Below are 13,373 nucleotides of genomic sequence, written 5' to 3' on the forward strand. Positions count from 1 at the left end.
TTAAAGAATTCTCTTCTGCTCACCAAGCCTGCATTTATTTGATCCAAAGTACAGCAAAAACAGTAAAATTTTGAAATATTTGTACGATTTAAAATATTTTTTTTTGCTTTCTATTTGAATATATTTTAAAATGTAATTTATTCCTGTGATCAAAGCTAAATTGTCAGCATCATTGTTCCAGTCTTCAGTGTCACATGATCCTTAAGAAATCCTTCTAATATGATGATTTGCTGATTATCAATATTTAAAACAGTTGAGTACATTTTTTATTATTCTTTGATGAATAGAAAGATCCAAAAATCGGCATTTATCTGAAATAAAAAGCTTTTGTAACATTATACCAGTGGTGGGCCGTCAGGGCCAGCAAAGCCTTCTCTGCTGGCCTAAACACTATCAGAATCACTGATTTAGTTTTAATATATTTTTCCATGAATGTGTATTAAATTATTTCCAATAGTCTATTCTCTTCATTTCATAGCTTTTCTCTTGGTTGCACTGCTTCGAGCAGTGTATGTTTATATTGGAGCTTTTATCCAATCATATTTCAGCAATCGTGTTGCCAGGGTCAAAGAAATCTGCCTTAAGGCCTTCAGAATCAACAGCGCAGGCGTCTGTTAGCTTAAATCAATGGCAATGAAACCGTTGCTTTAACCAATCAGATTTCGAGTTGGCAGCACCAGGGCCATCTAGCTGGCTAACGATAACGTCAGCATTTTCTTGTCCTTTGATTGGATGGTCAGCATACTAGCTAGCAAACAGCATAACTGTAAATCATTTTATTAAAACTTAGTAAAACTTTTAATTTCTGTTCCTCAGGTTTAGATTTTCAGTGCATTTTGAAAAAAATATTTGCCTACTATATTTAGTAAATCTAAAAACAGTAGTCCTAATGACTGCGGAAAACAACCACACACCTCCTCGGCACTGGCTCTGTGAAAGACTCGTGAAGATGAAAAACCACTAGAGTATGGTAGGTTAATTTTCATTTTTGACTCTTTTATCGCTTGATGCGTTGTATGCTGATGTTATTTGCGCGATATAAAGCCAGGTTTAAGTCTCCGTAAGAATATCTCAGTTTCCCGAGTGGAGCTGTATTAACCGGTCTTTTCCTCCGGCCGCAGCGCCGCTGTGGGCCAGATTTGAGGATCCCTGGCCTATAGTTTGAAGTTAAAGATATTAATATTAATAAGGTGAGTCTGAGATGTTTATTTGACAGTGATTTCACATTTCTTGTTTGTATGAAGGATAAATACAAATAAAAAGTGAACATTAATTTATCTGTATAATAAAATATTATATAGTTTTATAGGAGGAGGTTTCATAGACTTTGCACATTCATTTTTCATAAGTTGGCAGTTTTTATGAGGCTTTTTTTAATAGTGTTTATATCGATATTGGAATTGTATTGCATCAACCGAAATTAAGAAATATATTGTGATATAAATTTTGTCCATATCGTCCAGCCCTACCTGATTGTCAAAACCCAATTTTGTTTTATACAGCAGAATCTGCTTCACTTACACAGTGGTGATTGGGAATTAATGTGTAGGAATTAACAAACAGGCTGAACTGTTGAGTCTCTATTGTAATTAAGTAGCAACGGCTCTGCTATGCGTTTCAACTCTCAAAGCCCAATGGAGATGCAAGTGACAGGCTATAGCATCAGCTGTTGTATCCCTGTTTTCTGACAAGCTCTTCACTCCTCGTAACAGCAAATTCTGCCTGTGCATTAGGGTATAGAAAACCCTTCAATGATCTTTTGAAATTCATATAAGTTTGTAAGAGGGAATTACATATCACGAGAGCAGCGAAATAGCTAACCATGTGCATCACATTCCATCAAACCATCACGCAAGAATAAAAACAGTCTAGTCTTGCAGAAGAAATGTAGCATGCCACAAAGCCGGGTTCAACGAAACAGCGTTGGAGGGGGATTTTCTGCACAATTTTAAAGCATGCTGCTGGGGATTCTTCACAAAAGGTGTTTGGAGAAGCTCTCTGAGGGATTGCGGCAGAAAGGACCTGAAAATTGACTAGCGAATATTGGGAAAATGGTGTGAAAAGTCAAGCGCCCAGGCTCGCAAAATGAGCAAAAACTGTTCTGCACATTTTCATTACATCTCCGCCAGCCATACAGTAATGAACATATGACAGTACTGAGGATTTTTTTTGGAAATAATTGCTAGATTTACAGTATTTCCATATATGAGGGTCAGCTCATAAGCCAATGGGTCATAGTTACATGAACAGTACAGTATATTGCCTTTCCAATCAACAGGCAACACTTATATTTGGGTAATACAAGTAATGCTTAACAGACAAGCCTTAAAGGGGTCATATGACGTTGCTAAAAAGAACATTAGTTTGTGTATTTGGTGTAATGCAATGTGTTTATGCGGTTTAAGGTTAAAAAACCCTTTATTTTCCGCATAATGTACATTATTGTTGCTCCTCTATGCCCCGCCTTTCTGAAACGCGTCGATTTTTACAAAGCTCATCGTTCTGAAAAGCGAGGTGTACGCTGATTGGCCAGCTATCCAGTGCGTTGTGATTGGCTGAATGCCTCAAGTGTGTGACGGAAATGTTACGCCCTTTCCAAACTGTGATGCCGTGTCCCGGCGTGACGAGTCAAAACCAATAAAACCCATTACAAACAAGGCATTTGTTGCATCCAGTGGGGACATAATTACTGATTATAATGACATATACTGTCTTTTTACGCGTTGCATTGCGTTGCGTATCGCACTGCGTAAACATAAAACCATGTCTGCATTTGTGATCGGAGAAAATTTGGGTGGCATTATGCAAATATTTCCATATAGTGTGGTAGATATGTGGGGGCGTGTTAGAATGAGCCGTTTTAGGGGGGCGTGGCAGAGTCGTAACTTTGATAAAGAATATCTCTTTGGTTTTGAGACTTTAGTCTTTGCAACTTCAGGGATCTTATCTATGCACAATCAGCTTGTAACACTCCAAAGAGAAAGGAAAACTTGAAATCGCATCATATGACCCCTTTAAGGAGATTGGCCCACTGCCTGCACTGAATGGTCATCTCACTCCTAGCATGCATATGTGTATCACAGGCAGTGGGGAGCAGGTTGCTTGGGCTGATAGAAGCCATAAATCAGCGCTCCTGAAGGGAACAGCTGCTGAGAGCATGTGGGAATAATTTCACAATTTAGCCATAATTAAAATTCACCTTAGCATGGATCTGCCACTTATCAACTGATTATTTCCTTCTGATTCAATATTGGTCTTCTTATGGGGCTCCTGGCATCTGCCCTACTGACCTTTCCTGTGCTAGTTTGTTCAAGACATTTCGCATGAACACATCTTACCACCTTTTAACATCACATGAGCAGATGATCAACAACGCAGCAGGGAGTTAAGCTGTGTATGTGTAATTATTCCTGATGCATCTCTCTATGGACTGCCTTTTAATAACACATTGTGTTTCCTCTAACCACATCTGAATGACTAGTGTACACATTTTTTAAAATATGTATTCTCTTAAAGGGAAGTTTCTTTTAAAAGTGTCAAGTAAGATGATTCTGAAGCAGCACTGGAGCAACATTTTTTTTTTTTTAAGCCTCAATGCTTTTCAGAAGTGCTCTTCTAGTGGCACAAAAAAAAAGTAGGCATGCACATTATTATAATTCCGGTGGATATTGATAATTTGACTATTATTTTATTTTTATGCCCGATAACAAAAGTAATCTAATTGTAAAAAAGAAACAATGAGAATACACAATTAAATATCAAATATCATTGTAAATCCATTTAAAAAGGGTTGCCGGTATTTTTTTTACTTTGTTTTAATCAAATGAATTACAGAAAATATAGATTAATCAAATGAATCACATACTATACTTTTACAATTGCAAGACTTTACATTATTGTAGCTGCAAAAAGCACTGAATAGACATTACAAAATGTGACTTTAGAATTCAGTATATTGTTTGATATATTGTTTTGAATTCAGTATATGCGTTTGAACATAAGCCTAAAGTCCAAAGCAAACCATTTTGCAATCAAGTTTATCAAATGTGGACACTAGAGTGTTAAAATAGCATTAAACACACCTTGGAAATTAAGAGACAAGCCCCATATATTTTTTATTTGTCTCCATCTACAGGGCATATGCTTCAACAAGAATTTAAAATGCATTATTTGCTATTGATGGCCTCAAGGCTGTATCTAATGACTTGGCATTGGTGTCATGTGACAGACAGTGCCCTCAGACAGGCATTATGATCAGTCCATTAGCTGTGCCAGTCAGCCTGTCAGAGCTCAGAGACAAGGCTCCACTGAGACGAGAAACCCACACACACACTCCTGCAAATTCCTAAACAGCTTTTGCCCAACCTGTCCCATGCAAAACAAGCCTTATACTCAGATCTTACCACTCATGCATATAGACTGAAAACAATTTTTTTCTAAGTTGTGAATAAAACAAAAAATACTGTTTTAGTTTTTCTACTTTAAAATTTCACATTTCATTCCATACTGCTGCTTCATTGTAATTATTTGTGAAATTTACTATCAATTTTTGAGTAAAATTTTTTTTCAGTGTTATCATAGACAATATTTTATGTCAACTACCCTTAGTAATTTTCTGTTGATGTTGCAACAGTCAAAATCTTTCAGGTACTCACCAATGTAGAAATATGGTAATCGCAGTCTGCCATCATCATTAACTTTTTCTGCCAATGTAATAATTCACTAGCGGTGACCGGTGGGGTGGGGAAGATGAGGGGTTACAGACGGTGCTTAAAGTGGAAAAAAAAGAAGTGCCGGTACTCAACCCTCAATGTTTCTTTTCATTTTAAGATATTATTTTCGTTATAAAGTACAGATTCAAATTAGTAATCAATAATTAATTATTATTCTACTACTCTGCGCCCCACACACTCCGCTTGCATTCATTCACGTGATTGGTCAAGATGAGAAGTGATCCCGCCTGGGTAGTGTGATTTATATAGTGTCCTTTCTAATCATATATGGGATCATATAATCACCCAGACACTGACGCTTTTACTCTGAGTACTGGCAACATGTCAGAAGTGCCGGTATGCACAAAAAAGTGCAGGTACTATAAAGGCTCAAATATAGAAGTGCCTGTACTGCGTACTGGTGCGTACCGGCCCACTTCAAGCACTGGTTACAGAGATAACTAGTATTTGGCTGGTCACGTGATGTCAACACGGCGCCCCTCATGAGTGGACCCATAGACATAATAAATACCTAGACGCCTCATTGGCCGCTTTGAACCGTTGCTGCAATACGTTAACGCGTCCGCCATGTTTGTGAAGGCAAGACTGCCTTAAAGGGGTCATATGATACGATTTCTATTTTTCCTTTCTCTTTGGAGTGTTACAAGCTCTTAGTGCATAAAGAAGATCTGTAAAGTTGCAAACACTAAAGTCTCAAAACCAAAGAGATATTCTTTATAAAAGTTAAGAGTTAACCACACCCTCCTAAAACGGCTCATTCTAACACGCCCCCACATGTCTACATCACTATGTGGGAAGATTTGCATAACGCCGCCCAAATGTTCACGCAAAGAAAGAAGGCGTAACGTTTATTCTCACTGTAGTATTGTTGACGCTGCAGCCATGTCCTGAAGACGCTGTGTGCTTCGTTGTGAAAGCGAAACTACTTTGTTTGGCCTTCCAAAAGAGGACAATATCTGCTTCGTCATGCCTGGAGCTAATCCGTGCTGGTCGCTGAGGGAATACAACAACTTCGCGCTGTGAATCGCCGGATCGGCTTTCACCGTGGACGAAGCGGAGTCCAGCCCGCCTCAGCTCACTCTATCCCAGCCTCAGCAGCACACTAAGCCGGGGCTTCCCCTCACGCTAGGCCGCTGTGTTTTTCGTTGCCACCGATGATTCAAACGCGAGTTTTGGGCAGTAGAGTAGCACTTGTTGTTTGTCATTTCTCTGATCACAAATACAGACAGGGTTTTATGTTTACGCGGCACAATGCAATGCAACGCAACGCGTAAAAAGACAGTATAAGTCATTATAATCAGTAATTATGTCCCCACTGGATGCAACAAATGCCTCGTTTGTAATGGGTATTAATGTTTATGTCTCATCGCTCCGGCCGACATTTCCGTCTCACGCTTGAGGTATTCGGCCAATCACAACGCATGGAGCTGCGGTTTTTTCTGGATAAAAACACGATAACGTTTACATTTATCAACCGATTTCAGAGGTTTGTGATCTACATGGAGTTAAAAATAACTCTGCCTCCAGTTATTTGGTTAGGTTTGGAAAATTATAAATTTTCGTAAGAAATTGTGAAAACTCACACTTGTCTCACTTGTTGATTTGATTGATTTTTTTCGGTTTACAATTCTACTGTTAATGTAGTATAACTGTGACCTATACATGTTTTGTAATTTGAATGTACATTAAATGAAATTAAGTTCCTGTGAAAGATAATACCCCGAGATCTGTTTTTATTATTGTGCGACGGTTTGTAGATGCCCAAGCTGCCTACGATTCAGGTATGTTTTCGCCTGTCCAGATATGAGAGTTGCCTTCACCAATATGGCGGCGACGTTGACATGTGGTCGAGCAGCCAATGAGGCGTCTAGGTATTTATTATGTCTATGAGTGGACCCCTTCCAAATATGCTAAGTACATGTGGGCATAAGACCCATTGGTTTACTGGTTCAATGACCTTGGTCATATCTGGATCCTGGATCCAAATTAAATATCTGTAATGAGAAAACAAACACTAGTTTGTACACTTTTAATAAAAATAAGAATCGAGGCATTTCAGTAATTTGCCTATTCAAAATGTAAAGTGTTCAGTATGCCTCTTTTGTTTTTCTTACATCTTTGTTTAATTACCACTAAAATCGTCTATTTCATCAGCACCTTCTGTTTTTAAGAAAAAAGGTAAGTGCGTGGATGTGTGTTTTTAATCACGCCTCACTGTAGTGCTTAGCCCTTCTCTCACCAAACATGGGTGTCGAATTGTGCGGGTGGGAACATTCCCGTTTCCCCGTGCTTCATTTAACAGCAACCCTGACTCGTCCTGAAGTACAGAAAATGACAGCGCAATTACACGCGAGCCCGTGCTTGACGCGAGGAGGAGTGTTAGCGCGCTACCTGTCTCCGCCTCAGTTTCCCGCGCTCCGTTGAAAGGAGTCAGCAATTAGACGGATGTAAACCCCTCCTCTTCCGCCCAGAAACAGACTCGCGCCAGTCACACCTCCCAGTGTCAATCACAGCCCGTCACAACACATCAGCTCCGTGAGCAAACAGTGGACAGCGCGGGCTGACAGCTCGGCCTTTTCTCACACCTCGCACCTGTGGCTGGCTCGAGTGTGCTTTCTTCCCTCACCTTGATTCCACGGTTCATGAGAAAGTATGGAAGTGTGTTTTTATTAGCGCGCTGAACAGAATGCAGGCGAACCAGCAAGAAATCAGGAGTTTTTTTTTTTTAATTAAAAGAAAAATTATTAGGACAGAGGATAAAGTAGGCTATTTTACAGTACAATGGCAGAAAAAAATATGTGTAGTCACAAAATAAATCCTTAATAAATGCATATAGTACGGAAAGTAATAAAAAGGCAGTTAAGACTAGTTAAACATGCTGTGAGAAAATGTAGATGCTAAATCGTTATAAACGTATTGTGGCATGTTGTGGGGTAGGTTGTCACAGTGGTATTTAAATAAATAATTAGTTATCCTAATAATGAAAATGTTAAACGGAACACGTTTGGAGAAATTCAGCATCACATCACTTGATCCATCACCACTCTGCACTGCATGGGTGCTGTCAGAAACAGCTGATAAAAACATTACAATAATCCACAAGACTGCAGTCCATTAATTAACATTTTGTGAAGTGAAAAGATGCGTGTTTGTTTAAAAACAAATCCATCAGTAATGCATTTTAACTTTCATTACTGGTCATAATACGAGTCAATAATTAATCATAATGCTTCCTCCAGTTAAAAAGTTCAAATACACCAACATATTTGTTTAAAAATGGTTTGGACTGTTTTTGCTTGTAATCTGTGCTTGATCTGTGCATATTTCTCTTCTGATTCAGACGAGATTACTTTTTTTCACTGGAGAAAGCAATATTACTGATAGAGGATTCATATTTTAGCTGGAAGCAATGGTTTGAAGTAAAAAACAAACTTAACAATGAATTTATCACAAGCACAGATTTTTTTTTAGCCAAATTTAAACAGTAAAACAATTATTAAACTCCAAACACTTCAAAAACAGCAATGTGTGAAAGGTAAAATACAAAAATATCAAATTGTTTTGGCCAAAAATACTTTGTATATAATATTATACATTTATAACTTTTAAAACTCATTAAAAAACCTGATTACCTTTTTCTTGGTAACACACTTCAAACTTTCAGTCAGTATCTATCTTTATTATATAATCGGTCCTTTCTTTAATGTATGCCAATGCGGTTTTATTGTGTTCACAGCTATAATGGTAAGATTATAGTAATGGTAAAAATCATTGTAATTTAAAAACGTTTTGAATTAGGTGTTTGAAACCAACATAATAATTGGACTTTTAACTCAAAACCTTACTGAGAACAGCCCCATATGACATGTAGCACTGGTCTCCCTACAAACAAGAAACAACTCAAATCCAGGCCAAAATCTAAATAGATCATTCACACAAGGACTCTGCTGGTTTTTGTGTTAGTGTAGTTCTAAGCCCTGGTTATCAACACCTACACGTTCCCAGTTTTCCTCTCTGAACCTCTATGGAGCAGCAAGCTAAATCTGTGCGGTGGGTTCACCTCTCTGCACTGGGCCAGGCCTGGGCTCACCTAGCGTCTCCTCTCTCAGCAGACAGGCCCCATCTGCCACCTGCTCTGCCTCTCTGTCCCAGTGACAACTGTCGAGCAGGCACGCAAGATTGATTATCAGTCAAAGCCCATAGCGCTAGCAGCAGATTTCGCTAGGTAAAGCTTGCTGATCCAGCAAAGAGCCAGAGCGCAAAGTTACGCTGGGCCGTGCCAACCACGCTCTGTGTCGGGGCGCTCAGAGAACAGCCGTGCGTGTCGCCATGAAAGCCAGCCAAGGAAACACAGCTGCAGCACAGAAGTTCCGGCCCAGAAAACTTGGCACCCAGCAAAGGACTCATAAATAAACATGGCTGTAAGATGGCACCGTTTTTGGGCGTCTCCTGGGCCAGGATAAATAGCACATGATCTTATGCACAACCCATTTGGAGAGGAACAACTCAATATACATTTACATTTACATTTAGTTATTTTGCAGACGCTTTTGTCCAAAGCGACTTACAATTGGGGAATACATAAACAGACACAGGAAGTGCTCGTTATACCAAGTTTCAGGCATTTGTTCAAATAAGTACAAGCTAGAAAGGGAAGGAATAGATAAAGAGAAAGACAAAGTTTTTTTTTTAAATTTACGATGAATATAACATTAATATAATATAATATAATATAATATAATATAATATAACAGCACTTGCATGGAAGAGAATGTGAAATAATTAATATATCTCATCAAAGGCCTGACTAATATGTTAAAGCTTGACTGTAATATTGTTATTAAAAAATTTTTTTTAAATTGGAGCACTTTTCAGTCTATATGGTAATATAACTTATGGTAGCACTTTACTTTATGTATAATGCATTCTAAAAGTAGTTTTAATGAATGTATTATGCCTTGTAATGCACCTTATACATTGTGCAATCTCATGAATAATTGTAACCACAGTTAATACATTATAACACTTAATTGTTACACTATGCATTTTAAATTTGGTTATAATTATTTATGACAAGATAAAATGTATTACAACGCACATTATGTAATGCATTATACCCTAATAACCCTTTATAATGCATTATACATAAAGGCTTTAAGTAAAGTGTTATCAAACTTATACACAAACACACACACACACACACACACATACACACACAAGATCAGACAAGATTTAAAATACAATTTACATGTTTAAAGTATTTACTTATAATTTACTTTATTTTCTTTATTTTCTATATTTACTTTAATGATCTATACATATATATCTATATGTATAATTATTTAATATTTGCATTATAGATAGATAGATAGATAGACAGATAGATAGATAGATAGATAGATAGATAGATAGATAGATATACAAAGAAACGGCAAGTAACATTGAATTAAACATGACATTTTGGAGAGAAAAGACTGAAAAAACATACTTTGAAAACATACTTTGGTAATCTTTGTTTTAATTACAACTTTGACATTTTTTTTAAAGTGTGTGTGTGTATATATAATTTTCATTACCTATATTTTTTTTGTTGTTGTTATTATATATATATATATATATATATATATATACATATATTTTAATTATATTAAATGTCTTTAGTTTTATATTTATTACATTACAATTACTAATAATAATATTTTATATTTATAATAATTAAATGTTATATAACAATAATGTTTATAATATTTATTTAATATTTACATAATATTTATTGTATATTTATATTTATATAACATGACAACACCATGTATGTGGATGTTATTTTTTGAAATGTGTACCAAGTTCAGTTTAACACCACAGATACATGTATTTTCTGTTTTGAATGTTTATGGTAATAATGAAAAAGCTCCTCCCAGACATTTAATTTGTTGTATTCTTCAAAATATAAAAAAATCTACCAAAATTGTGTCCACTTGCGCGATTCAAAGTCAATGAAGTGAAAACGAGATGGAGAGGAAAAGGATTATGTGGTTTCCACTTGCTCTTAATTGAATAGAAAACACCCTTTCTTTGGTAGAGTTTCTAAACAGTACGAATACTCCCAAATGTCTTTACTTTCTAAAGCTCTTTGACTGCATTCCCCATGTGGTCGGCATTCCCATTGAAAAACAAATATGAGCGCTGAGTGCTTCTGGGTTAAGCTTACCTCCTCCAGGAGAGCTCAGAGCATTGGGTCGGTTGGGCGGCCCACTGGTGGGGAATTCACCTCATGGATAATGACGGTTGGCAGGGGTGCTGCCTCGCTTGTGGCTCCCTGCCAAACTACTGTCGGTCAAAGCCCCTTTCGCGGGGGAAGCCATTGTGGTAGATTTGCATTAACCGGCGAGGCCTTGTGAGTACAGTGCATGTCGTGCTGAGATATAACTCTTTAATCCGTCATCATTCACTTGAACTCCTTTCAGCGCTGCGTTCCGCCGCGGTACCTCTGTGTCATCTCAGGTGCGACACGCATCCACAACAACATTCATTATCCGGGACCACTTCCCTCCCTGAAAGTAAACCGTGTTTGATTTAACAGCCAGAATGAACCGAAGGGCCCCCCATGTAGACGGAGACAGCAACCCTAAAGCTTGGCAGCCATTCAAGGCCTTGAATTCCTCTCTCCAACCAGGATGTCACGGCCAAGACATAGAGACTGTATTTTCCTTTCTTCTCCTGGATCTTCTTCCTCCTTTTTTCTTTCTCACGTCTGTTTGGTGGGGGCGCTCCGTTCAGACTGATTTAGGGGGCATCCGTGTCGACCGGGAACAATCGGTGAGCCGAGGGACAAAGCTGCCCGCTCTACTTGAATTACAAGTGGTTGGTACTCATGGAGAAGAAAGGGTGTTTCAATGCACCCTTCAGGGGGCAGCGTAGAGCCTCACCTATGGAAATGATGAGTACAAGCACACATACACACACAAGGAACTCAAACACTTCCCTCATCGCCACTGGAGTGCTTTGCAAACAAGCACGGGGATAATTTTCATACTAATGGCCAGGCGTGGAACCTCAGTCTTGAACTGCTGATTTGATGTGGTTTGTGTGTCACGGTTGAAGTAAATAAGTGGTTTTATGGCCTGTAAACTGTTTGCAGCGGAAAAATTGTGCCATTATAAAGGTGTTAGTGGATGTATCGTATCAAAGAGGTCTGCAAGGAATTTTGAGATGCAGAAACTTCCTGAAAACACTTTTCACACATCTCTTGTTTATTTGTTAACTAACAATGTCCCATAATATATATCTGTATACAACCATTATCACACATAAATATTGAAATGGTTTAGGTATATATCACCTTTTAATTAAAGTAGATTATTATAGTTATAAATACAATAAAAATATATAATAAAATATTATAAATATCTTATTTTAAAATTGGTACCAGAGTAAAAATATAAAATGTTTAAATATTAATTTGAAAAAGTAATTAAAAAAGTAACAAAAGCAAATGACGTGTTCAAAGGTTTGCAAGTTTTAATGTGACTGTAATATAATACAAAAAAAACAATTATATAAGCTTTAATAAAGTAGGTTTAATAAAAATCATTAAAAAGAAAATCCCTGTAAAAAACACCCATGGTTATCTTATGAATTGTAAATAATTGTAAATACTGCTGATAATCATAGTTTTATGAGATACAGTATGCAGATGAGGATGTAGGCTGTATGTAAATATTTTATATAATTATAAATCTATGAAATATTTTATATACCAGCAATCATAAATTGATTTGAACCAGTGTTGTTTTAGTATCAATGATATAACATTATGGATTTTTGTAAATATTGTGAATTATATTTTATTTTTATGTGTTCTGTTTTCATTTTAATTTTGGTTAAAGCTTTAATGAGTGTGTGTGTGTGTGTGTGTGTGTGTGTGTGTGTGTATTTTGTGTCATTTTTAGTTTAACAGTTATTTTAGTTTTAGTTATTTTAGTACTTCAACTTAAACAAAACAAAATAGAAAACCGTTAAATTGGCAACTAGCTGAAATAAAATAAGTTATTATATAAAATAAGTTTTCTAAGTTTTATTTCAGTTAATGTTCAATTTATTTCAAGTAACGAAAATTTTTTTTTTTTTTTTTTAGGGTCCAGCAAAGAGCCAGAGCTCTTTTTTCCCTACTATTTAGGGATTCATTAATGATAATAAGCCTGGTTTGAACATCCAACTGGTCAACATTTTTATAAAAATGACACTATGGGAGTGATAGAAGCTTCAATATATTGCAGTGTATCCTTAACTTTAATTAAGATTGCTTGACTTCAACTGGATCAATAGTGTTAGCTCCATTTTCAACCTGCTATTACAAACAAAAGATTGACCTTCATCTCATTTAATTAGGGCCTTGGCATTGCGAGACTCCAGCTACCCACACACTCTCTGGTGAAGATGAATATGTTTGAGTGTGCAGGGCGGGGGTGAGGGTTACATTGAACCACACCTGAAGACTACTTCCTGTTTAGTCCCAATCATGCATGGCCAAAATGGACAGAAGGAATGCAATACAACAAGTAGAGACACAACCTCATTTCGTCTTGCAACAAATGCAACTTTCTTTTTATTGCACAAAAGGTTATTTATAGTGGAAAAATG

Source organism: Sinocyclocheilus rhinocerous, unplaced genomic scaffold (assembly GCF_001515625.1).
Source record: "Sinocyclocheilus rhinocerous isolate Xijiao unplaced genomic scaffold, SAMN03320098_v1.1 scaffold255, whole genome shotgun sequence".
Taxonomy (NCBI): domain Eukaryota; kingdom Metazoa; phylum Chordata; class Actinopteri; order Cypriniformes; family Cyprinidae; genus Sinocyclocheilus; species Sinocyclocheilus rhinocerous.